Raw genomic sequence first — 25672 nt, 5'->3', positions numbered from 1 at the left:
GTTCTTCGATGCTTTTGTCTCAAATATGATTTTAACTCTAACTATAATGCCTCTCTTCTTTTTCTTTTTCTTTTTTTATAAGGTTTCATTTTCCATTTCCATTTTTTGGCTTTGGGACCAGCATTTCTTTATTCCAGTAATTTTTTACTAAAGTGCAGAATTTCCCAATGAGTAAGCAACTTTCAATAAATTATCTTGTGTGATGAGTATTGTTCTGAAGGATATTATCTGTGTTTTATGTTTTTGATTTCAAGAGTTATTGTCAGCATCTATTTTATACTCTGATTTTTTTTTTGAATTTTCGGTGTTCTATTATATCATTGAAGTAGACATTGATAAGAGTTGGATTTCAAAGCCACGAATTGGTCCAGAGTATATGGACGGTTTGAACAAATTCTTAGATTTTGCATTTGCCAATGCATCATCCGATGAGATGATACATTGTCCATGTTCGAAATGTGGGTTCCGCCTTCTCCAAGCTAGGGAGGATGCGTATGATCATTTGATAATAAAACCTTTCCCCTCTACTTATACATTTTGGGTACATCACGGGGAGAGACGCGTGGCAGAGAGCTCTATGGAAGGATAAGAAGTAGAATCAGATCGAAACCTAAAAGACCCAATGCTTGACATGGTTCAGGAGGCGTTCAACTTCCCAGGACTTCATGGCGACGAAGACGATTCAGTGAATGAACATGCTGGCGGGGATCGGGAGAAGTTGCCATACTTATCAAATGAAAGTAGTCGCGAGGTCCGAAACTTGCATTACCTACTTGAAGATGGATCGCAGGAGCTATAACTAGGATGTTCAAGGTTCTCTAAGCTGTCTTTCTTGGTGAGGCTCTATCATATAAAATTCCTGTTCGGAGTGAGCGACAAGGCCTTCGGAATGATACTGGAGATGCTGGCGAATGCCTTTGAGCATGATTCCGAGCAATATGCATGATGCTAAGAGGATCATAAGGAAGTTCGGTATTGCATACAAAAAGATAGACGCATGTCCAAATAACTGCATGCTATACCAGGGCAGCGACGAAGACTTGTCTAAATGCAAGTGATGTGGGACATCAAGATGGAAGCAAAATACTAATAAGAACTCCAGAGTGAAGATCAACAGGGTTGTTAAGAAGAACGGAAAACCACAAGCGGCGAAGACTCTTCGCTACTTCCCCCTTATTCCACGATTGCTGTGGCTCTACATGTCTAGTAAGACAGCCGCTGACATGTTGTGGCATAAGAGTGGGCATAGCTCTGATGGTATTTACCGGCATCCACGGGACGGCGACGCATGGAAGGCATTTGACAGAACTTATTCTGACTTCTCCAGCGATCCGCGCAGTGTTTGCCTAGCCTTGGCTAGTGATGAGCGGATAATTTATACGCTTTTTGACATTGTTTTTAGTATATTTTTAGTAGGATTCAGCTACTTTTAGGGATGTTTTCATTAGTTTTTATGTTAAATTTACATTTCTGGACTTCACTATGAGTTTGTGTGTTTTTCTGTGATTTCAGGTATTTTCTGGCTGAAATTGAGGGACTTGAGCAGAAATCAGATTCAGAGGTTGAAGAAGGACTGCTGATGCTGTTGGATTCTGACCTCCCTGCACTCAAAGTGGATTTTCTGGAGCTACAGAACTCGAAATGGCGCGCTTCCAATTGCGTTGGAAAGTAGACATCCAGGGCTTTCCAGCAATGTATAATAGTTCATACTTTGGCCAAGAATTGACGACGTAAACTGGCGTTCAACGCCAGCCTTCTACCCAAATCTGGCGTCCAGCGCCAGAAAAGGAGCCAAAACCAGAGTTGAACGCCCAAACTGGCACAAAAGCTGGCGTCCAACTCCACAAATGACCTCTACACGTGCAACACTCAGGCTCATCCCAAACACACACCAAGTGGGCCCAGGAAGTGGATTTATGCATCAATTACTTACTCATGTAAACCCTAGTAGCTAGTTTATTATAAATAGGACCTTTTACTATTGTATTAGGAATCTTTTGATCATCTTAGGATCTTAGGATCATCTTTGAACGCATTGTTCTTAGATCAAGGGGGCTGGCCATCTCGGCCATGCCTGGACCTTCACTTATGTATTTTCAACGGTAGAGTTTCTACACTCCATAGATTAAGGTGTGGAGCTCTGCTGTTCCTCAAAGATTAATGGAAGTACTACTGTTTTCTATTCAATTCATCTTATTTCGCTTCTAAGATATTCATTCGCACCCAAGAACGTGATGAAGGTGATGATTATGTGTGACGTTCATCACCATCTCCCCTATGAACACGTGCCTGACAAACACCTCCGTTCTACATGAAATAAAGCTAGAATGAATATCTCTTAGATCTCCTAACCAGAATCTTCGTGGCGTAAGCTAGAATGATGGCGGCATTCAAGAGAATCCGGAAGGTCTAAACCTTGTCTGTGGTATTCTGAGTAGGATTCAATGATTGAATGACTGTGACGAGCTTCAAACTCGCGAGTGCTGGGCGTTAGTGACAGACGCAAAAGGAGGGTGAATCCTATTCCAGCATGATCGGGAACCGACAGATGAATAACCGTGCCGTGACAGGGTGCGTGAGCATATTATTCACTGAGAGGAGGGGATGTAGCCACTGACAACGGTGATGCCCTTGCATAAAGCCAGCCATGGAAAGGAATAAGACTGATTGGATGAAGATAACAGGAAAGCAGAGGTTCAGAGGAACGAAAAGCATCTCCATTCGCTTATCTGAAATTCCTACCAATGAATTACATAAGTATCTCTATCCCTATTTTATTATATAATATTCGAAAACACCATTATCACTTTATATCTGCATGACTGAGATTTACAAGGTGACCATAGCTTGCTTCATACCAACAATCTCCGTGGGATTCGACCCTTACTCACGTAAGGTATTACTTGGACGACCCAGTGCACTTGCTGGTTAGTTGTATCGAAGTTGTGACAATTATGAATTAAGATCAGAGCACCAAGCTTTGGAGCCATTACCAGGGATTGTTCGAGCCTGGACATCATAATTTCGTGCACCAAGTTTTTGGCGACGTTGCCGGGGATTGTTTGAGTTTTCGGCAAGCTTTTGGTCCGGTAACATCAGTGCCAAGTTTGGATCCGGCAACAACACCAAGTTTTTGGCGCCGTTGCCGGGGATTGTTTGAGTTTGGACAACTGGCGGTTCATCCTGTTGCTCAGATTAGGTAATTTTCTTTTTGTTTTCTTTTCAAAAATATTTCAAAAATTTTCTCATCTGTTTTCGAAAAAAAAATAATAAAAATGTTTTCAAAAATTTTATTCAAGATTTTTAAAAATGAATTCTAGTGTTTCATGAAGCATGTGAAGCCTGGCTGGCTGTAAAGCCATGTCTAAATTCTTTTGGACTGAGGCTTCCAAACCATCAGAGGTAAGTTACATACTTGATAAATGATAAGCAGCAATTTGGTATCAAGATCAATATACTCTGGTGTTAAATGCTGAAGCTTGGCTGGCCATTGGCCATGTCTAGTGTTTTGGACTGGAGCTTTCTTTGAAAGCTTGGCTGGCTAGTGAGCCATGTCTAATTCCTGGACTGAAGTTTTAGACTAACATGGCAAGATTCCTGGAATTCATATTAAAAATTTTGGAATCCTTATTTTTCCTTTTAATATGCGAAAAATATAAAATAAAAATCCAAAAAAATCAGAAAACCATAAAAATCAAAAATATTTTCTGTTTCTTGTTTGAGTCTTGAGTCATATCATAAGTTTGGTGTCACTTGCATATGCATCTTGCATTTTTCGAAAATATCATGCATTCATAGTGTTCTTCATGATCTTCAAGTTGTTCTTGGTAAGTCTTCTTGTTTGATCTTGATGATTTTTTTGTTTTGTGTGTTTTCATGTTTATCATATGCATTCTTGAATTCTTAGTGTCTAAGCATTAAAGAATTCTAAGTTTGGTGTCTTGCATGTTTTCTTTGCATTAAAAATTTTTCAAAATTGTGTCTATGATGTTCATCTTGACATTCAAAGTGTTCTTGGTGTTCATCTTGACATTCATAGCATTCTTGCATGCATCACATGTTTTGATCTAAAAATTTCATGCATTGCATCTTTTTAGTGTTTTTCTCTCTTGCATCATAAAAATTCAAAAATCAAAAAAATATCTTTCCCTTTTTCTCTCATCAAATTCGAAAATTTGGGTTGACTTTTTCACAAATTTTTAAAATCAAGTTGTTTCTTATGAGTCAAATCAAATTTTCAATTTGAAAATCTTATCTTTTTCAAAATCTTTTTCAAAAATCAAATCTTTTTCAAAATTCTTAATTATTTTCGAAAATTCCAAAAATATTTTTCAAAAATCTTTTTCTTATTTTTAGACCAAATTTTCGAAAATAACAATAACAATTAATGTTTTGATTCAAAAATTTGAAGTTTGTTACTTGCTTGTTAAGAAAGATTCAAACTTTAAAGTTCTAGAATCATATCTTGTGATTTCTTGTGAATCAAGTCATTAATTGTGATTTTAAAAATCAAATCTTTTTCAAAACTAATTTTATCATATCTTTTCAAAAATATCTTCTTATCTTATCTTTTTCAAAAATATCTTTTCTAACTTCCTAACTTCTTATCTTTTCAAAATTTGTTTCAACTAACTAACTAACTTTTTGTTTGTTTCTTATCTTTTTCAAAACCACCTAACTAACTCTCTCTCTCTAATTTTCGAAAATATCTTCCCTCTTTTTCAAAAATTTCTTTTTAATTAACTAATTATTTTTATTTTTATTTTTGATTTCAAAAATTTTCGAAAAAAAATACTAAACATTTTTCAAAAACTATTTTCAAAAATCACTAACTCTTTTTCAAAATAATTTTCGAAAATTTTCCCTCCCCCATCTTATTCTATTTATTTATTCATCTACTAACATCTCTTCCTCACATCATCACCAAATTCGAACCCCCTCCTCTATCTGTGTTCGAATTTCTTCTTCTTTTCTTCTACTAACAATAAGGAACCTCTTTACTGTGACATAGAGGATTCCTCTTCTTTTCTTGTTCTCTTCTCTTTCTTATGAGCAGGGACAGAGAAAAAGCATTCTTGTTGAAGCTGATCCAGAACCTGAAAGGACTCTGAAAAGAAAACTAAGAGAAGCTAAATTACAACAATCCAGAGACAACTTGATTGAAAATTTCGAACAAGTAAAGGAGATGGCAGCCGAACCCAACAACAATGCAAGGAGAATGCTTGGTAACTTTACTGCACCTAATTCCAATTTACATGGAAGAAGCATCTCCATTCCTGCCATTGGAGCAAACAACTTTGAGCTGAAACCTCAATTAGTTTCTCTGATGCAGCAGAATTGCAAGTTTGATGGACTTCCATCTGAAGATCCTTTTCAGTTCTTAACTGAATTCTTGCAAATATGTGATACTGTTAAGACTAATGGAGTAGATCCTGAAGTCTACAGGCTCATGCTTTTCCCTTTTGCTGTAAGAGACAGAGCTAGATTATGGTTGGATTCTCAACCCAAAGACAGCTTGAACTCTTGGGATAAGCTGGTCACGGCTTTCTTAGCCAAGTACTTTCCTCCTCAAAAGCTGAGCAAGCTTAGAGCTGATGTTCAAACCTTCAGACAGAAAGAAGGTGAATCCCTCTATGAAGCTTGGGAAAGATACAAACAGTTGACCAAAAAGTGTCCTTCTGACATGCTTTCAGAATGGACCATCCTGGATATATTCTATGATGGTTTATCTGAGTTATCAAAGATGTCATTGGACACCTCTGCAGGTGGATCCATTCACCTAAAGAAAACGCCTGCAGAAGCTCAAGAACTCATTGACATGGTTGCTAATAACCAGTTCATGTACACTTCTGAAAGGAATCCTGTGAGTAATGGGACGCCTATGAAGAAGGGAGTTCTTGAAGTTGATACTCTGAATGCCATATTGGCACAGAATAAAATATTGACTCAGCAAGTCAATATGATCTCTCAGAGTCTGAATGGAATGCAAGCTACATCCAACAGTACTCAAGAGGCATCTTCTGAAGAAGAAGCCTATGATCCTGAGAACCCTGCAATAGCAGAAGTAAATTACTTAGGTGAACCTTATGGAAACACCTATAACTCAACGTGGAGAAATCATCCAAATTTCTCATGGAAGGATCAAAAGCCCCAACAAGGCTTTAATAATGGTGGAAGAAACAGGTTTAGCAATAGCAAGCCTTTTCCATCATCCACTCAGCAACAGACAGAGAACTCTGAACAAAATGCTTCTAATTTAGCAAATCTAGTCTCTGATCTATCTAAGGCCACTGTAAGTTTCATGAATGAAACAAGGTCTTCCATTAGAAATTTGGAAGCACAAGTGGGCCAGCTGAGTAAAAGGATCACTGAAATCCCTCCTAGTACTCTCCCAAGCAATACAGAAGAGAATCTAAAAGGAGAGTGCAAGGCCATTGACATAAGTACCATGGCCGAACCTGTGAGGAGAGGAGAGGATGTGAATCCCAAGGAGGAAGACCTCCTGGGACATCCAGTGACCAATAAGGAGCTTCCCTCTGAGGAACCAAAGGACTCTGAGGCTCATCTAGAGACCATAGAGATTCCATTGAACCTCCTTATGCCCTTCATGAGCTCTGATGAGTATTCCTCTTCTGAAGAGAATGAGGATGTCACTGAAGAGCAAACTGCCAAGTTTCTTGGTGCAATCATGAAGCTGAATGCCAAATTGTTTGGCATTGATGCTTGGGAAGTTGAACCTCCCTTGTTCATCAATGAACTAAGTGATCTGGATCAACTGACATTGCCTCAGAAGAGACAGGATCCTGAAAAGTTCATAATACCCTGTACCATAGGCACCATGATCTTTAAGGCTCTGTGTGACCTTGGTTCAGGAATAAACCTCATGCCCCTCTCTGTAATAGAGAAACTGAGAATCTATGGGGTGCAAGCTGCTAAAATCTCACTAGAGATGGCAGACAGCTCAAGAAGACAGGCTTATGGACAAGTAGAAGATGTATTAGTAAAGGTTGAGGGCCTTTACATACCTACTGATTTCATAGTCCTGGATACTGGAAAGGAAGAGGATGAATCCATCATCCTAGGAAGACCTTTCCTGGCCACAGCAAGAGCTGTGATTGATGTTGACAGAGGTGAAATAGTCCTTCAATGGAATAAGAACTCCCTTGTGTTTAAAACTCAAGGATCTCCCTCTGCAACCATGGAGAGGAAGCTTGAAAAGCTTCTCTCAAAGCAGAGTCAACCAGAGCCCCCACAGTCAAACTCTAAGTTTGGTGTTGGGAAGCCACAACCAAACTCTAAGTTTGGTGTTGAACTCCCATATCCAAACTCTAAGTTTGGTGTTGGAGAGTCTCAACAAAGCTCTGCACATCTGTGAGGCTCCATGAGAGCCCACTGTCAAGCTATTGACATTAAAGAAGCGCTTGTTGGGAGGCAACCCAATGTTTATTTATCTAACTATATTTTTCTTAGTTATGTGTCTTTATAGGTTCATGATCATGAGGAGTCACAAAATAAATATAAAAATTGAAAACGGAATCAAAAACAGCAGAAGAAAAATCACACCCTGGAGGAGCATCTGTCTGGCGTTCAAACGCCAGAACAGAGCATAGTTCTGGCGCTGAATGCCCAGAATGGGAGCATCCTGGCGCTGAACGCCCAGAACAAGCATGGTTCTGGCGTTCAACGCCAGAAATGGCAGCAAAGGGGCGTTGAACGCCCAAAATGGGCACCAACCTGGCACTGAACGCCCAGAGTTGTGTGCAAGGGCATTTTACATGCCTAAATTGGTGCAGGGATGTAAATGCCTTGACACCTCAGGATCTGTGGACCCCACAGGATCCCCACCTACCACATCATCTCTCTTTCCATTCATGATCATCCCTTTTTTTTTTCCATTTACCACTCACATCCATACACCCACTACCTTCAAAAATTCAACATCTCTCTCCCACCCAATCCCACCCATACGGCCGAATACACACTCCCATCCATCTCCTCCATATCTTCTTCTTATTCTTCTATTCTTTCTTCTTTTGCTCGAGGGCGAGCAACATTCTAAGTTTGGTGTGGTAAAAGCATAGCTTTTTTGTTTTTTCCATAACCATTGATGGCACCTAAGGCCAGAGAAACCTCTAGAAAGAGGAAAGGGAAGACAAAAGCTTCCATCAAGGGTCTATAGCTTAGTGGTAGAACATTTGACTGCAAATCAAGAGATTCCTGAGATACCTCAGGGGATACATTTTCTTCCACACAATTATTGGAAGCAACTAAGGGTGGAACATCAAGAGCACTCCATCATCCTTCATGAAATCAGAGAAGATCTAAAAGCAATGAAGGAGGAGCAGCCAAGGCAAGGAAGAGACATAGAAGAGCTCAAGGACATCCCTAAGGTGGACTCATTCCTTGTTCTTACTTTCTCTATTTTTCGTTTTCTATGTTATGTGCTTATCTATGTTTGTGCCTTCATTACATGATCATTAGTAGTTAGTAACTTTGTCTTAAAGATATGAATGTCCTATGAATCCATCACCTCTCTTAAAAGAAAAATGTTTTAATTCAAAAGAACAAGAAGTACATGAGTTTTGAATTTATCCTTGAACTTAGCTTAATTATATTGATGTGGTGACAATGCTTCTTGTTTTCTGAATGTATGCTTGAACAGTGCATATGTCTTTTGAAGTTGTTGTTTAAGAATGTTAAATATGTTGGCTCTTGAAAGAATGATGACTAGGAGACATGTTATTTGATAATCTAAAAAATCATAAAAATGATTCTTGAAGCAAGAAAAAGCAGCAAAGAACAAAGCTTGCAGAAAAAAAATAGAAAAAAAAATAGAAAGAAAAAGAAAAAGCAAGCAGAAAAAGCCAATAACCCTTAAAACCAAAAGGCAAGGGCAAATAAAAAGGATCCCAAGGCTTTGAGCATCAGTGGATAGGAGGGCCTAAAGGAATAAAATCCTGGTCTAAGCGGCTAAACCAAGCTGTCCCTAACCATGTGCTTGTGGCGTGTAGGTGTCAAGTGAAAACTTGAGACTGAGCGGTTAAAGTCAAGGTCCAAAGCAAAAAAAAAAAAAAAAGAGTGTGCTTAAGAACCCTGGACACCTCTAATTGGGGACTTTAGCAAAGCTGAGTCACAATCTGAAAAGGTTCACCCAATTATGTGTCTGTGGCATTTATGTATCCGTTGGTAATACTGGAAAACAAAGTGCTTAGGGCCACGGCCAAGACTCATAAAGAAGCTGTGTTCAAGAATCATCATACTGAACTAGGAGAGTCAATAACACTATTCGAAATCTGAAGTTCCTATAGATGCCAATCATTCTGAACCTCAATGGATAAAGTGAGATGCCAAAACTATTCAAGAGGCAAAAAGCTATAAGTCCCGCTCATATGATTGAAGCTCTGTTTCATTGATAGTTTGGAATTTATAGTATATTCTCTTCTTTTTATCCTATTTGATTTTCAGTTGCTTGGGGACAAGCAACAATTTAAGTTTGGTGTTGTGATGAGCGGATAATTTATACGCTTTTTGACATTGTTTTTAGTATATTTTTAGTAGGATTCAGCTACTTTTAGGGATGTTTTCATTAGTTTTTATGTTAAATTCACATTTCTGGACTTCACTATGAGTTTGTGTATTTTTCTGTGATTTCAGGTATTTTCTGGCTGAAATTGAGGGACTTGAGCAGAAATCAGATTCAGAGGTTGAAGAAGGACTGCTGATGCTGTTGGATTCTGACCTCCCTGCACTCAAAGTAGATTTTCTGGAGCTACAGAACTCGAAATGGCGCGCTTCCAATTGCGTTGGAAAGTAGACATCCAGGGCTTTCCAGCAATGTATAATAGTCCATACTTTGGCCAAGAATTGACGACGTAAACTGGCGTTCAACGCCAGCCTTCTACCCAAATCTGGCGTCCAGCGCCAGAAAAGGAGCCAAAACCAGAGTTGAACGCCCAAACTGGCACAAAAGCTGGCGTCCAACTCCACAAATGACCTCTACACGTGCAACACTCAGGCTCATCCCAAACACACACCAAGTGGGCCCAGGAAGTGGATTTATGCATCAATTACTTACTCATGTAAACCCTAGTAGCTAGTTTATTATAAATAGGACCTTTTACTATTGTATTAGGCATCTTTTGATCATCTTAGGATCTTAGGATCATCTTTGAATGCATTGTTCTTAGATCAAGGGGGCTGGCCATCTCGGCCATGCCTGGACCTTCACTTATGTATTTTCAACGGTAGAGTTTCTACACTCCATAGATTAAGGTGTGGAGCTCTGCTGTTCCTCAAAGATTAATGGAAGTACTACTGTTTTCTATTCAATTCATCTTATTTTGCTTCTAAGATATTCATTCGCACCCAAGAACGTGATGAAGGTGATGATTATGTGTGACGCTCATCACCATCTCCCCTATGAACACGTGCCTGACAAACACCTCCGTTCTACATGAAATAAAGCTAGAATGAATATCTCTTAGATCTCCTAACCAGAATCTTCGTGGCGTAAGCTAGAATGATGGCGGCATTCAAGAGAATCCGGAAGGTCTAAACCTTGTCTGTGGTATTCTGAGTAGGATTCAATGATTGAATGACTGTGACGAGCTTCAAACTCGCGAGTGCTGGGCGTTAGTGACAGACGCAAAAGGAGGGTGAATCCTATTCCAGCATGATCTGGAACCGACAGATGAATAGCCGTGCCGTGACAGGGTGCGTGAGCATATTATTCACTGAGAGGAGGGGATGTAGCCACTGACAACGGTGATGCCCTTGCATAAAGCCAGCCATGGAAAGGAATAAGACTGATTGGATGAAGATAGCAGGAAAGCAGAGGTTCAGAGGAACGAAAAGCATCTCCATTCGCTTATCTGAAATTCCTACCAATGAATTACATAAGTATCTCTATCCCTATTTTATTATATAATATTCGAAAACACCATTATCACTTTATATCTGCCTGACTGAGATTTACAAGGTGACCATAGCTTGCTTCATACCAACAATCTCCGTGGGATTCGACCCTTACCCATGTAAGGTATTACTTGGACGACCCAGTGCACTTGCTGGTTAGTTGTATCGAAGTTGTGACAATTATGAATTAAGATCAGAGCACCAAGCTTTCGAGCCATTACCAGGGATTGTTCGAGCCTGGACATCACAATTTCGTGCACCAGCTAGCGATGGCTTTAACCCTTATGGAAATATGAGCTCGAAGTACTCAATTCGGCCAGTGGTTCTTATTCCATACAACCTGCCCCATTGGATTTGCATGAAACCCACCTCTTTCATCCTCTCCATGATTATCCCTAGGCCTAAAATGCCTGAAAATGATATAGATGTCTACTTACAGCCCTTGATCGATGAGTTGAAGCTGTTGTGGGTTGGTGTTGAAACGTACGATGCTTACACGAAAAAAACTTTCAGGATGTATGCTGCGTTAATGTGGACAATCAGTGATTTTCCTGGTTTAGGCAACTTGTCCGGGTGGAACACATACGGTGGGAGAGCTTGTCTTGCATGCAATTTGGATGCTGAGACTAACCGGCTCACACACAGTCAGAAATAGTGTTTCATGGGCCATCGTCGTTTTCTGAATCCTGCCCATAGATATAGAAAGGACCGGGATAGATTTGATGGAAAGATAGAGGATAGAGGTCCACCTGTCAAACTCTCTGGTGGAGACATTGCGAGACAACTACAGGACGTGCATGTCTACCTTAGCAAGGTGCAATCGGTTACTGGGAAAAGGACACGCGGACAGCAAACCGCCGTACTTGACGAGTCCCCTTGGAAAAAGAGGAGTATATTATTCGAGCTATCATATTGGGAAAACAATGGATTGCGTCATAATCTTGATGTGATGCACATAGAAAAGAATGTGTGCGACAACATAGTATTCACCATCAAGAACGAGAAAGGTAAATCTAAAGACCACCTTAAGGCAAAAAAAGACCTCCAATTGATGGGAATCAAGCATGATCTATGGCCACGGGAAGATGGAAAGTACCCATCCGCCATCTTTACTATGACATTGCCACAGAAGGATGTCTTTTTAAGGACTATCAAGAATGTGGTCTTTCCAGATGGGTACTCTAGCAACATTTCTCGCCGTGTTGACTTACGACAGCGCAAGATGTTGGGCTTGAAAAGCCACGACTGTCACATTCTGATGGAGCATATCCTGCCAATTGCGTTAAGGAATGCTTTGCCTGCCCAAGTGTCCTCTGTCTTGGCGGATTTATCGTCCTTTTTTTGTAGAATATGTAGTAAATCCATTGATTAACCCTCAACAACTTCCTCTCCTTCAGGATCATGTGGTCCATACTCTGTGCCACATGGAGATGATTTCTCCCCCATCTTTCTTCACCGTCATGGTGCACTTGACGGTACATCTAGTCGAGGAAGTGCGACTCGGTGGCCCAGTTCAATATCGGTGGATGTACCCAATTGAAAGGTACATATGTCGTCTCAAGCAGTTCGTGCGTAATAGATCACAATCGGAGGGCTCTATCGCAGAGGGATACTTATCGGAGGAGATTCTCGTGTTTTGCTCAAGATACCTCGATAATATCGAGAGTAGGATCAATCGGCCAATGCGTGTTGACGATCGACCGTGTGAACCTAACCAGTGTGAAAGTGCATCCATGTTCCCAGGGGTAGGAAAGTCTGTTGGGGCTGCTTCGTTTTATGCTCTCACATCAACCGAGAAATTTCAAGCTCACCGTCACGTCTTGGTCAATTCTCCGGCTGTGGAAAAGTTCATAGAGTAAGTAAAGTCAGTATTATGTTATAAAAACATGACATACTCTAGATGGAGATTCTGACATGAAACTCTTGTTATCACTCCAGTGATTTCAGGGCCATCAAAAAGAGGCAGTTGCGAAGCAGGACAAGGTCCCAGTCTCACATAGACAGTGTTGTGCACAAAGAATTTTCTGAGTGGTTCAAGTGTGAGGTGAAGCCTGTTATGATCAATCCTGTTATCGATGGTATCCTATTTGTTCTATCTCAAACTGATGAAACGTGTGATTGTTACCTACCAGGTTCCCTTGGGAAGCATCAGGCATTCGAGCGAATTACAGTGGCTTGCATGTGGCCTCAATATTCAAGCTAGCCACTTTACAGCTTACAATGTAAATGGATTTAGGTTTAGGACCATGTCAAGAGAAGAAGGGCTGAAAACTCAGAATAGCGGGGTTCACGTCACTTCTGACACTAGAAGTTATGCAAGCAAGCGCGACAGTAATGTTGCGGTTGGTGGTGTCTCGTATTATGGGAAACTAGTAGACATCATTGAGCTGAATTACAGTGGTCAATTCACAGTCGTTTTGTTTAGATGTATCTGGACAAACACCACACCTGGTAGAGGCATAAAACAAGATGTTTTGGGCCACACACTTGTCAATTTCTCTAATCCGATACATGTTGGTGATCGAGAGGATGACGAACTGTACATTCTTGCATCAGAGGCTCGCCTTGTATACTATGTGGAAGATGAGGTTGATAAGGAATGGAGTGTAGTAATCCTCGTGAAGCCAAGAGATTTGTTTGACATGGGTGATATACATGAACACTGTGAGGTGGAACTTTCCCCCCAACTGAGTTTATCTGAGTGCGTTGAGTGTGAGGTGGAAGGATTGTCACTAATAAGGGAGGGCGATTTAGAATAACCCACCAATGATGCCTTTGATACTCATGAAGAGGCTGTTGAGTCTTAGATGTGTTTGGCAATGAAGAAGACTAGAAATTAATTTGACTATGTGTTATTATGATTATGCAAATTATATATGACTCTAGAATCTGCATGTTTATAATGTTTTTGGTGCGGAACATTTGCTTATTATTATTATTATTATTAGCAGCTTTATTCTGGTGTGGTACATATGCTCCGATTTAGCAGTTTCTTTGCTAGGTGTGCTATTCCAAAATTAGATTTATTTTATATTTATACACTAGTACTGGTACATATCTTGCAATTTTCTGAATATGGTGCACTTGTACACTAGTCTACTAGAATTTGCTGTTGTACATGGAGGGAATGTCACAATTGCTGGTGTGTTAATAATAGTTTTATTTTCTGATTGCCCGACTAATTGCTAGAAGTTATTAAGGATTTAGTGTGGTATTTTTTAATATAGAGCAGCCGGAGTTAAATGTTGATTGGCAGGAATATGCGTGGTTATTTTGCTCACTTGTTTCATGATGGGGCTTATCAGGAAAATTGGAAGAGAGAGACTTCTTTCTTTGTGGCACTAGCATATGGTTTTCCAAGGCAATGGTTTAGACATCTCCGTTCTCCTCGCTGGAGCACGCAACATCATTTGCAAGGGACTTATGGTTCAACAAGTCACCTATTCAATCATGGCTGAATGTGTTCTCTGCACACCTGCACATAGATCAGGCTGCTAAGCTTGCGCCTGGGCCCATTATGTTGGTATGCTCTGATAAGTCGGACAATTGCTTGGTCCTCTTACCTTTTCAAATGGCAACACTAATTTGAGTGATGTTATTATCCTGTAAAAAAAGGACACTTTATAAGCTTGATATATCGTTTGAGTCTCTTAACACTGCAGGTGTTGGAGCAATTCGGAAGAAAGTACCGCAGAAAATTCGGCTTTATGTTCATAACTAGTACAGACAATAAGCTGTCGCACTAAATACTGGAGGAGGTGAAGGTAAGATAAACTATTTTCTACACATGCCTCAATTATATTAGCGTTTAAACTTATTGTTGAAGTCAAAAAGCCCAACATCATACCTTTAAAAAAACAGTTTAATATGGACTAGTTCTTTGTAGCTGGCCAGCTGGTCCTAAGTAGTGATACGTAGCTATGTTATTTGCTTTTGGTATATAACTTACAATAGTATCAGAATCCATCATGCATCTTTTTATTAGGAAAAAAATTATGATACAAAAATATATCATGTTACGACCAATGTCCTAGTTTGCATGCAATGAATTTATATCAATACTCTTTTCAGTTCTGACTTCTGAGTATTTTTTTCGGCAAGGCAACACATATATTTTGGGTATGAGTAATAATTCAGAGTCTTAATTTTACTTTTTATAGTTGTTAAATTAAAATCTCTTTATACCACAAATTTCTGTAAATGTCAATACTCAATATAACTTTAATACATATACACTCCTCTATATTTATATGATAATAGTATATTATTCATAGAGAGAATCCTCTTTCTGTTGAAATTGATATTACGTCTCGGGAGGAATTTATTATTATAGAGAGAAAGCTTGCACGACTTTGGGACCGTAAGCTAGACAATAAATTGACATTATTGCGTAGCCATAATTTTTTCTTATTTATTATTAGTAACACAATTATATTACTTGGGTTTGATATAACTTTCAGGTTTAATTCAAGAGAATGTTCGAGAAACTCCAGAAGAATAAGGGGAGGTAGTTCAAGACTCGATGGAGGAGGACGACATTGTGAAAGACGATAGTTCCGAGGAGGTTGTATCTACTGTTAATAATGCTCCGAAGCTTACTTTTGACCTCAATAAAATACCAGAAGAGAATGGTGTCTTTTGAGTCATGTTGTATGGACTTGTTAGTTTGATCTTGTTAGATACACCTGATGTTTTTCAGTTTCTGAGTTGATCTGGTTATTGAAAAATTGGCGTGTAATTGGTATACTCTGACTTGGATTATTTGTCTTTTTAATTGGTGTGAGTTTGGTGAGGTAGCAAGGAACATGTTCTAGTTTAAAATTACGTATAAATATATATCCTATTTAGTTTTTGGTGACTTAAAATTATTTTGAGACAACATTCAATTGACAGCCAAAATTATTCCTAAATTTATTTTTTATAAGACAGTGTAGCTGAATGCATGTTGATGACTATCCAACAATGGAAATAAAAGTCTCTCTCAATATAAATTAAATGATTAATTAATGAAGGAGTCCACTTCAATGCACACAAGGTCATATATTTTTATGTTTGATAAAACTTAGAAATTAAAGTAAAATGATAATAGTATTTTTTTGTTTAACAAAATTAAAATAAAGCACAAAAATAAAGATAAAAACTAAAAAAATAAATAGTTCTAAAAAAGGATACTGCCACATTTTAGCAGATTAGGTATGAGAACAATGATTTATTTTATTATGTATATATTAATACCAAATAATAAAAAGTTAATTTTTATGTACTCATTTTTTGTTACTTATTTTACTTATTTGTAGTTGTTTAATATTAGACTTTATACTTATTGAGTCATGTTTTTTCCTAGCAATCAAATGGTTATGAAGTTATTGTTATGTTTTTATAGCAGTGCGTTCATTATATCACCAATTTAATACTTAATGTAAATTTTAAAAAATTGAATAAATTTATATTTATTTTGACCTATATTTATCAGAGAATTATTATTATTATTCCTATAATCAAGAAATAGACTTCACTTATTCTGTAATAAGTAAATTTTTAAATAATTTAATTTATAAAATAGGTCTCATCTTTTAATTCATCCTAAAAATAAAAAATTAAAATTATTATTCATAGTTTTGATTAATAGAATTAACATAAGTTATAATAATAAACATTGAATAAAAAAATTTACCGTTTTTAAACTATTTTGCAAATAGAGCCATTTTTATAATCTTACGATTGAGAATGAACAATTTTGTTAAATTTCTTTGAGTACGTGACTGAGTATGTACTTTTAGATTACAAAAATTTGGATAACATAGGAAAAAAAGAATTGGTGATATTTGAGATATTGTTATATATTGTTATAGATACATAATTAAAATTCAAGTACTATAATAAGTAAATTTAAGGACTATAATAAAAATTAGTGTTTTTTTTGTAGTACTCTTAACATACATAATTTTAAAATCATTTTTTTACACAGATGTTATTTTTTGTTTTATCTGAATTAAAATGATTCAATTTTAAATTTTATCATGAGGTAAAGTCAAATTTTTTTAATTAAAAAATAAAAAATTCATTTTAACGATTTTTTTATTATTATTCTTATTACAAACTTATTATTATTATTATTATTATTATCATTATCATTATCATTATCATTATCATTATCATTATCATTATCATTATTCACATTATTTTAGCCCCCAATTAAATATATGATTTTTTGAATAAGTCTATTAATACTGTTATAATAAAATATATCATGGTTTTTTATTATATATACATATAAATTGTGGCTTTTTTACACTACTGAATGAAGCCTGTTATTGTGTTACCACCCTCAGAAGAGAAAGGAACTCAGTCTTTCTATGTTCAAAACACATAACCCCCGCCACTAACCTAATCCTAATTTCTTTCACCACTAAAGCCTCCCACGAGACGCACATCGTTGCTACTGGACGATTCTCTTCCTCCAAGCAGTTTTCGGATTTCATCAAGTTGGAGTAGCCGTCGACATCGCAGAGCCAGAATCCATCAGCGTCTTTCTGCCGTGTCCACCATCAAGCAGTTGCATCGTGAAAAGCAACAGCATCGATAACCTTTCTCCCGCTGCCGGTAAGCACTAATATTTGATCTTGTGTGGTTGCTAATTTGTCCATTGAGAATCGCATGTTTATTAACCCTTATTTATGGAATTTAAATTGTGTCTCCATGATCAAGTTCCTCCCTTTCTTTCTCATGATTTAATTTTGAAAACAATAATTAAAAAAATCTTCTTTAAGAAAGTATTGTTGCCATACTGCACTTGTTTAACATATCTGGTATTCCAATAATTTGAGAATTAACTTTGCTTTGCCGCATTTAGTGGTGTTTTTTGTGATTTGCAATTTACTAGCTATTTGATTATCATTAGCAAGAAGGTTATCTTATTATAATATCCACAACTGTTGTGTGCTGATGAAAATTGTATTAACTGTAATTTATAATTTAGCAGTATATTTATATAATAATTTCTACTGGAAATTGTTGTTTATCGTTGTCCTGTTTCTCTCTTACTTCTTTAATCAGTTCATAGCTTTAACTGTGATGGCTGTAACTGAGTTAGGAAATTTGTCTATGGTTTTCTATTATCCAAAATTTTGAATTTACAAATCTTTATCCTCTTTATTTTAGTTGGTTTTGTGTTGACTTTAACTATGAGAAGGGCAAAAAAAAGTAAACACCATTCTTCTTTTTCTTAAAACATTTACAAAGTCAATTCATATCTAAATTTTCACTTTAATGTAGGTAGAAAAAAGATAATTATAAACTGATAAGATATGTGAATATAGGTCAAGAAGAGGAGTTTATTTATACATTCGTATCTCAGGTTATGAAATAATGCACAAGGATAAGAAATTAATAGTGAGTATTTTAAATAATTGAAAGAATAAGCACGATATGTTTTTAGTTTATTTCAGAATAAGATTTCTTGGTCAATTGTAGAAGTTAGCGTTCATGACTTACACAGAGTACTTAAAATTGTTTTTACTTGATTTGATTTTGGGTAATGGGTTTATAGTGCTTATGCAACCAAGTGGTAATTCATGCATTTGAATGTACATTCGAATGTGAAAAGAAATATATAGTTGCTTATGATAATTTTATCATGTGCTGTTCTATATGTTTTATATATGTCCGAGTATATAAAATTCCTTATTTGAACTGCATGCATTATTATTAATTTATATTGCACCTGTTTGGTCTATGAGAAAATTATACGCATGACAGAGATATTGAAAAGGCACGTTGCTTCCAATTAATTCATTTTAAGCCTATTGCTATTTCTTTTACGAGCTATAATATATACATATATATATTATTGATATACGTGTCTAAATATTTGGTTATATTTAATGCTGTTTGAATTTTTGTTTATTGTTTACATTTTGATAATAGTATTAAGTGATACTGTTGGTGGTGCCAAGTTTATTAAGATGCCTAGGATAGGTCGTTTCACGAAGAAATCAAAGGTAGACTCGTTATGTCAGCAAATGCAAACAGGATCTGTTGCGGCTTCATCTGTGCCCCAAGTGGTTGGTCTAATTCCCCCCTCTGGTGGTATTGGTGCCGCCCCGATCTCATCTTTACGCCCCTTTCGACCACCCCGTACCGAACCACTGCCTGCTCTACAGCCTCCCATGAATGGTGCTCAACACTCGGAACCGCCTGATGAAGACTTAGACCCAGAGGCAGATGAGGTAGATTCTTTTGAGCAACACGTTGACAACCTATTTGCTGCATCAGAGGCTCTGAAGTGCAAGAGACGCAAGACCACCGAATTTTGGGATGTTAAAATAATTGGTATACAATAATTTATCCCATGTATTTTTTATGAGTAATTTCTTTATGATTTCATTGCATCTTGGCCACAGTGGTTACTCACACAGACTAACTATGATAAACAGAGTCTGATGGGACAATCAAGCAACTTCATTTAAGTGTGAGAGAGGCTATGAAGCCACCTAACGGTAGAAAGATCGTACTAAGGTTCAACAATAGACTGCAACCAGTTGGAAATAAAGCTGGTATACTAAGCGGCGTTGTCGAAATGCTAGGATCTGACTACACCAAATTCCGAATCTGCGAGAAGGACTGGAGAAAGGTTCGCTCTAAGGACAAGATATATAATGAATGTGTAAAGGTAAATCATTATATTTTTGTACAGTCCCGGAATCTTAATTCGACACCTACCAACAATTTAATTCTACTCTTGCAGGAATTATTCCATTTTGAAGAAGATAGTGGAGGAATTATCAAGCGTATAGTATTAAAAATGCTAGGAAGGGCTTGGAAGGACACGAGGAACCATTTGTATCATTACTTTTACAAAGAAGATCTGACCCTTGAACAAAATATTAAAGGCCATCCACCGAGAATTACTGCGGATCATTGGAGATGGTTCCTTGATTATCGCAATAGTGAAGAAACAAAGGTAATTTATTTTTATTTAATATTTTAAAAATTCTACTTATGTCACATTGAGTTAGTCAGAAATAGTGTCTAGTAGTTCTTATGTTTGATGGCATAACAGGAGAAGTGTAGAAAACATGTTGAGAATCGATTGAAGCAGTTATACATTCATACTGGCGGATCGAAAAGTTTGGCAAGGCTCGAAGAAGAAGAGGTAATTTAGGATTCACTTACTCTTTGAACCTTCTCTATGTAGACCTATTCACTATTTAAGCTATATTGTTGCAGTCGGAACGACAGGGGCGTCCAGTTAGTAGGGGGGAGTTGTTTGTCTTAACGCACAAACGATCTAATGGATCCTATCTCCATGATGCAGCTCAGGCTATTGGTGTAAGTAATGTTTTGAGAATTGCTATGTTGCTTCTCATAGGTTTTGTTTGTTAAAATTGTGTTCAAAGTTTGTTTGGTTAGCAATTAGCTAATAATTGCTTCTGTTCGCTTATCTAGCTGTGTAGGAAAGAATTGCGGAGATGAGCAACATGATGAATCATCTAGACTGTTGTCTCAGAATGATTCACTTGCTCAAGCTCTTGCAAAGGAGCACCCAGGTAGAGTGCGTGGCAAGGGAATCGGACCGACTACTAGTCAAGTGTTCGGAACGAATTCATCTCAATCGAGCATTAGAACTCAAAGGGAGGAGACCCAAAGGGTGTTGCTTGAATTGCAAGCAGAGCTGGCGGCTGAGAAATTAAAAAGGAAGGCAATGAAGGATGAAGTAGCAGCCGAGAAGATGAGAAGGCAGGCAATGGAGAGTGCTCTGATGTGTCTAGTTCGAGGGCAAGGTGGGGAACTGCCACCAAACATGGCTGCATGGATGAATTCATTGGAGGGACAGAGTAGAGAGTAGATCTAAGGATTTGAAATTTATTCTTTAGTAAAATATACACTTTTTTATTTCTTATTATGCAACTCTTGGTAAGGAATACACTTTATTGATATTTGGATTAATGATTAATTTTATCAGTTTTGATTTGAGTAAAGTATCATTTTTGTCCCCAACGTTTGGGGTAAGTCCTATTTGTGTCCCTAACGTTTAAATCGTTCTATTTGTATCCTTAACGTTTATAAAAGTGATTCAATGTTATCCTACTATCAATTATACTAACAAATCAGATTATATTTTTTAATTATTCTCACTTGGATGTATTCATTCTCAATTAGGTCTTACTTGGATGTGGTCGATTTTAATATTATACCCACTATTTGTGTTTAGATTCAATTATGTCCCTAGAAAAGTGAATTATGTAAATATTGTAGGAATTAGTTTCAACATTTGATGAGCTATTTTTCGGAGTAGATCATCGATTCTATCCCAGACATTTGTATTCTAACTTGAAGAAGAGATTTTTAAAACTCAAATTAAAGCGCTCATGATGTGTAATTGATGGCAGGATAACATTGAATCACTTTTACAAACGTTAGGGATACAAATAAGACGATTTAAACGTTAGGGATACAAATAGGATTTACCCCAAACGTTGGGGACAAAAACGATACTTTACTCATTTTGATTTTTATTCGTTCACCCATCAATTTATTCATTCAGTTACAAAATAATTAAGTTTTCTAATATCAGAAAAAATTCAAAAAATAAAAAAATAATACGGTAATTAAAAAAGCACTGATTGCCGGTGCAAAATACAGTCATTTTGTAGCCATTTAGACAGAACAATAGCGGCGGTTATCAAATTGCCGAAGATAAATTTAAATTTTTGGGAATATTGGATAGCGGCGGTTTGGAACCGCCGCAGAATACATTTAAAAAAACACAAATAGAACAGCAGCGGTTCAAAATCGCCAAAAAATGCATTCGAATTTCCTGTTGGCTAAGTAGCGGCGGTTTCAAACCGCCACTAAATCAATCGACGCCAATCAAGTGGTCTCTCAGTAGTTGTGTCAACGGTTCAACAAAACCGCTGCAAAATTAAATGTCCACGCCCTATACAGGAACGGTTTTTGAACCGCTGGTAATTCGTTGAGTTAAGTACTATTTTGGTCCCTAAAGTTGAGCGTAAAAATCGAAATCGTCCCTCATCTAATTTTTGATTTAGAATCGTCCTTAACGTATTTTTTTGTATTAAAATCATCCTTATAATTTTTTTTGACAAAAATACCCTCACCAGTACTAACACAATTACCTCCTCCTCCACCACCACCACCAGCACCAACACCATCGCCACAACCAGCACCACTACAGCAACACCAACACCAACACCAACCACCACCACCACCAACACAACAGCAAACAACAAACAGAGATCAATCAGCAAACTTATTCCATCAACAGCAAACAACAATTCAGAAATCAAGAAATTCAAAAATCAAGAAAACCAATGATGAGCGGATAATTTATACGCATTTTGGCATTGTTTTTAGTATATTTTTAGTAGAATCTAGTTACTTTTAGGGATGTTTTCATTAGTTTTTATGTTAAATTCACATTTCTGGACTTTACTATGAGTATGTGGTTTTTTCTGTGATTTCAGGTATTTTCTGGCTGAAATTGAGGGACTTGAGCAAAAATCAGATTCAGAGGTTGAAGAAGGACTGCTGATGCTGTTGGATTCTGACCTCCCTGCACTCAAAATGGATTTTCTGGAGCTACAGAACTCAAAATGGCGCTCTTCCAATTGCGTTGGAAAGTAGACATCTAGAGCTTTCCAGCAATATATAATAGTCCATACTTTACCCAAGTTTAGACGACGCAAACTGGCGTTCAACGCCAGTTCTCTGCCCAATTCTGGCGTCCAGCGCCAGAAACAAGTTGCAAAGTGGAGTTCAACGCCCAAACTGGCACAAAAGCTGGCATTCAACTCCAAGAATGACCTCTCCACGTGTAGACTTCAAGCTCAGCCCAAGCACACATCAAGTGGACCCCGGAAGTGGATTTATGTATCAATTACTTACTTCTGTAAATCCTAGTAGCTGGTTTATTATAAATAGGACCTTTTACTATTGTATTAGGCATCTTTGATTAGTTGTATGCTATCTGAGATCACGTTTGAGGGCTGGCCTCTCGGCCATGCCTGAACCTTCTTCACTTATGTATTTTCAACGGTAGAGTTTCTACACTCCATAGATTAAGGTGTGGAGCTCTGCTGTTCCTCAAAGATTAATGCGAAGTACTACTGTTTTTCTATTCAATTCAACTTATTCTGCTTCTAAGATATTCATTCGCACTTCAACCTGAATGTGATGAACGTGACAATCATCATCATTCCTTATGAACGCGTGCCTGACAACCACTTCCGTTCTACCTTAGATTGAATGAGTATCTCTTAGATCTCTTAATCAGAATCTTCGTGGTGTAAGCTAGATTGATGGCAGCATTCAAGAGAATCCGGAAAGTCTAAACCTTGTCTGTGGTATTCCGAGTAGGATTCAATGATTGAATGACTGTGACGAGCTTCAAAATCGCGAGTGTTGGGCGTAGTGACAGACGCAAAAGGAGGGTGAATCCTATTCCAGCATGATCGGGAACCTCAAATGATTAGCCGTGCCGTGACAGGGCATCTTGGACCATTTTCACAAGAGGAGGGGATGTAGCCACTGACAACGGTGATGCCCTTGCATAAAGCCAGCCATGGAAAGGAGTAAGACTGATTGGATGAAGACAGCCGGAAAGCAGAGGTTCAGAGGAACGAAAGCATCTCTATACGCTTATCTGAAATTCTCACCAATGAATTACATAAGTGTTTATCCCTATTCTATGTTTACTTATTAATTAATTTCGAAAACTCCATAACTATTTTATATCCGCCTGACTGAGATTTACATGGTGACCATAGCTTGCTTCATACCAACAATCTCCGTGGGATCGACCCTTACTCACGTAAGGTTTATTACTTGGACGACCCAGTGCACTTGCTGGTTAGTTGTATCGAAGTTGTGAAAAATTATGAATTGAGATTAGAGCACCAAGCCTTTGGAGCCTATACCAGAGATCACAATTTCGTGCACAAAGTTTTTGGCGCCGTTGCCGGGGATTGTTCGAGTTTGGACAACTGACAGTTCGTCTTGTTGCTCAGATTAGTGTTCTTCATGATCTTCAAGTTGTTCTTGGTAAGTCTTCTTGTTTGATCTTTGCATTTGCATGGTTTGTGTCTTTTCTTGTTTTTCATATGCATTCTTGGATTCTTAGTGTCTAAGCATTAAAGAATTCTAAGTTTGGTGTCTTGCATGTTTTCTTTGCATTAAAAATTTTTCAAAAATGTGTTCTTGATATTCATCATGATCTTCATAGTGTTCTTGGTGTTCATCTTGACATTCATAGCATTCTTGCATACATTCATTGTTTTGATCCATAACTTTCATGCATTGCATCATTTTTCTTGTTTTTCTCTCTCATCATAAATATTCAAAAAATCAAAAAAATATCTTCCCCTTTTTCTCTTTTAAAATTTCGAAAATTTGATTTGACTTTTTCAAAAATTTTTAAAATATAGTTGTTTTTATGAGTCAAATCAAATTTTCAATTAAAAAAAAATCTTATCTTTTTCAAAAATCAAATCTTTTTTCAATTTTTTAGTTATTTTCGAAAATTTCAAAAATATTTTTCAAAAATCTTTTTCTTAATTTTACATCATATTTTCAAAAATAACATCATCAATTAATGTTTTGATTCAAAAATTTCAAGTTTGTTACTTACTTGTTAAGAAAGTTTCAAACTTTAAGTTCTAGAATCATATCTTGTGATTTCTTGTGAATCAAGTCATTAATTGAGATTTTAAAAATCAAATCTTTTTCAAAAAAACTAATTTCTATCATATCTTTTCAAAAATATATTCTTATCTTACCTTTTTCAAAAAAGTGATTGCAAAATATCTTTTCTAACTTCCTAACTTCTTATCTTTTCAAAATTTGTTTCAACTAACTAACTAACTTTTTGTTTGTTTCTTACCTTTTTCAAAACTACATAACTAACTCTCTCTCTAATTTTCGAAAATATCTCCCCTCTTTTTCAAAATTTCTTTTTAATTAACTAATTATTTTAATTTTTTATTTTTATTTTCAAAAAAAAAAATTTAATTACTAACCTTTTTTTCAAAAACTATTTTCGAAAATCACTAACTCTTTTTCAAAAATAATTTTCGAAAATTCTCCTTCTCTCTCATCTTATTCTATTTATTTATTCATCTACTAACATCTCTTCCTCACATCATTCACCAAATTCGAACCCCCCTTCCATCTGTGTTCGAATTTTTTTCTCTTCTTCTACTAACAATAAGGAACCTCTTTACTGTGACATAGATGATTCCTCTTCTTTTCTTTTTCTCTTCTCTTTCTTATGAGCAGGGACAAAGAAAAAGGCATTCTTGTTGAAGCTGATCCAGAACCTGAAAGGACTCTGAAGAGAAAACTAAGAGAAGCTAAATTACAACAATCCAGAGACAACCTTATTGAAAATTTCGAACAAGTAAAGGAGATGGCAGCCGAACCCAACAACAATAATGCAAGGAGAATGCTTGGTGACTTTACTGCACCAAATTCCAATTTACATGGAAGAAGTATCTCCATCTCTGCTATTGGAGCAAACAATTTTGAGCTGAAACCTCAGCTAATTTCTCTGATGCAGCAGAACTGCAAGTTTCATGGACTTCCATCTGAAGATCCTTTTCAGTTCTTAACTGAATTTTTGTAGATCTGTGATACTGTTAAGACTAATGGAGTAGATCCTGAAGTCTACAGGCTCATGCTTTTCCCTTTTGCTGTAAGAGACAGAGCTAGAGTGTGGTTGGACTCTCAACCCAGAGATAGC

At 37.0% G+C, this 25672-nt stretch overlaps 1 non-coding gene across 1 annotated transcript; it reads right to left on the bottom strand.

Moving 5' to 3' along the window:
• Nucleotides 1-5581: 5581 nt before the first annotated feature.
• On the bottom strand, nt 5582-5689 carry LOC112738851 (small nucleolar RNA R71). Its single transcript, XR_003169805.1, has one exon. It is a non-coding gene; the product is annotated as a small nucleolar RNA R71 (small nucleolar RNA).
• Nucleotides 5690-25672: the final 19983 nt, after the last annotated feature.

The sequence above is a fragment of the Arachis hypogaea genome, chromosome 13, assembly GCF_003086295.3.
Source record: "Arachis hypogaea cultivar Tifrunner chromosome 13, arahy.Tifrunner.gnm2.J5K5, whole genome shotgun sequence".
NCBI classification, from domain to species: domain Eukaryota; kingdom Viridiplantae; phylum Streptophyta; class Magnoliopsida; order Fabales; family Fabaceae; genus Arachis; species Arachis hypogaea.
The sequence above is the reverse complement of the archived record's forward strand: the minus strand, read 5'-3'. Positions and strand labels throughout refer to the sequence as shown.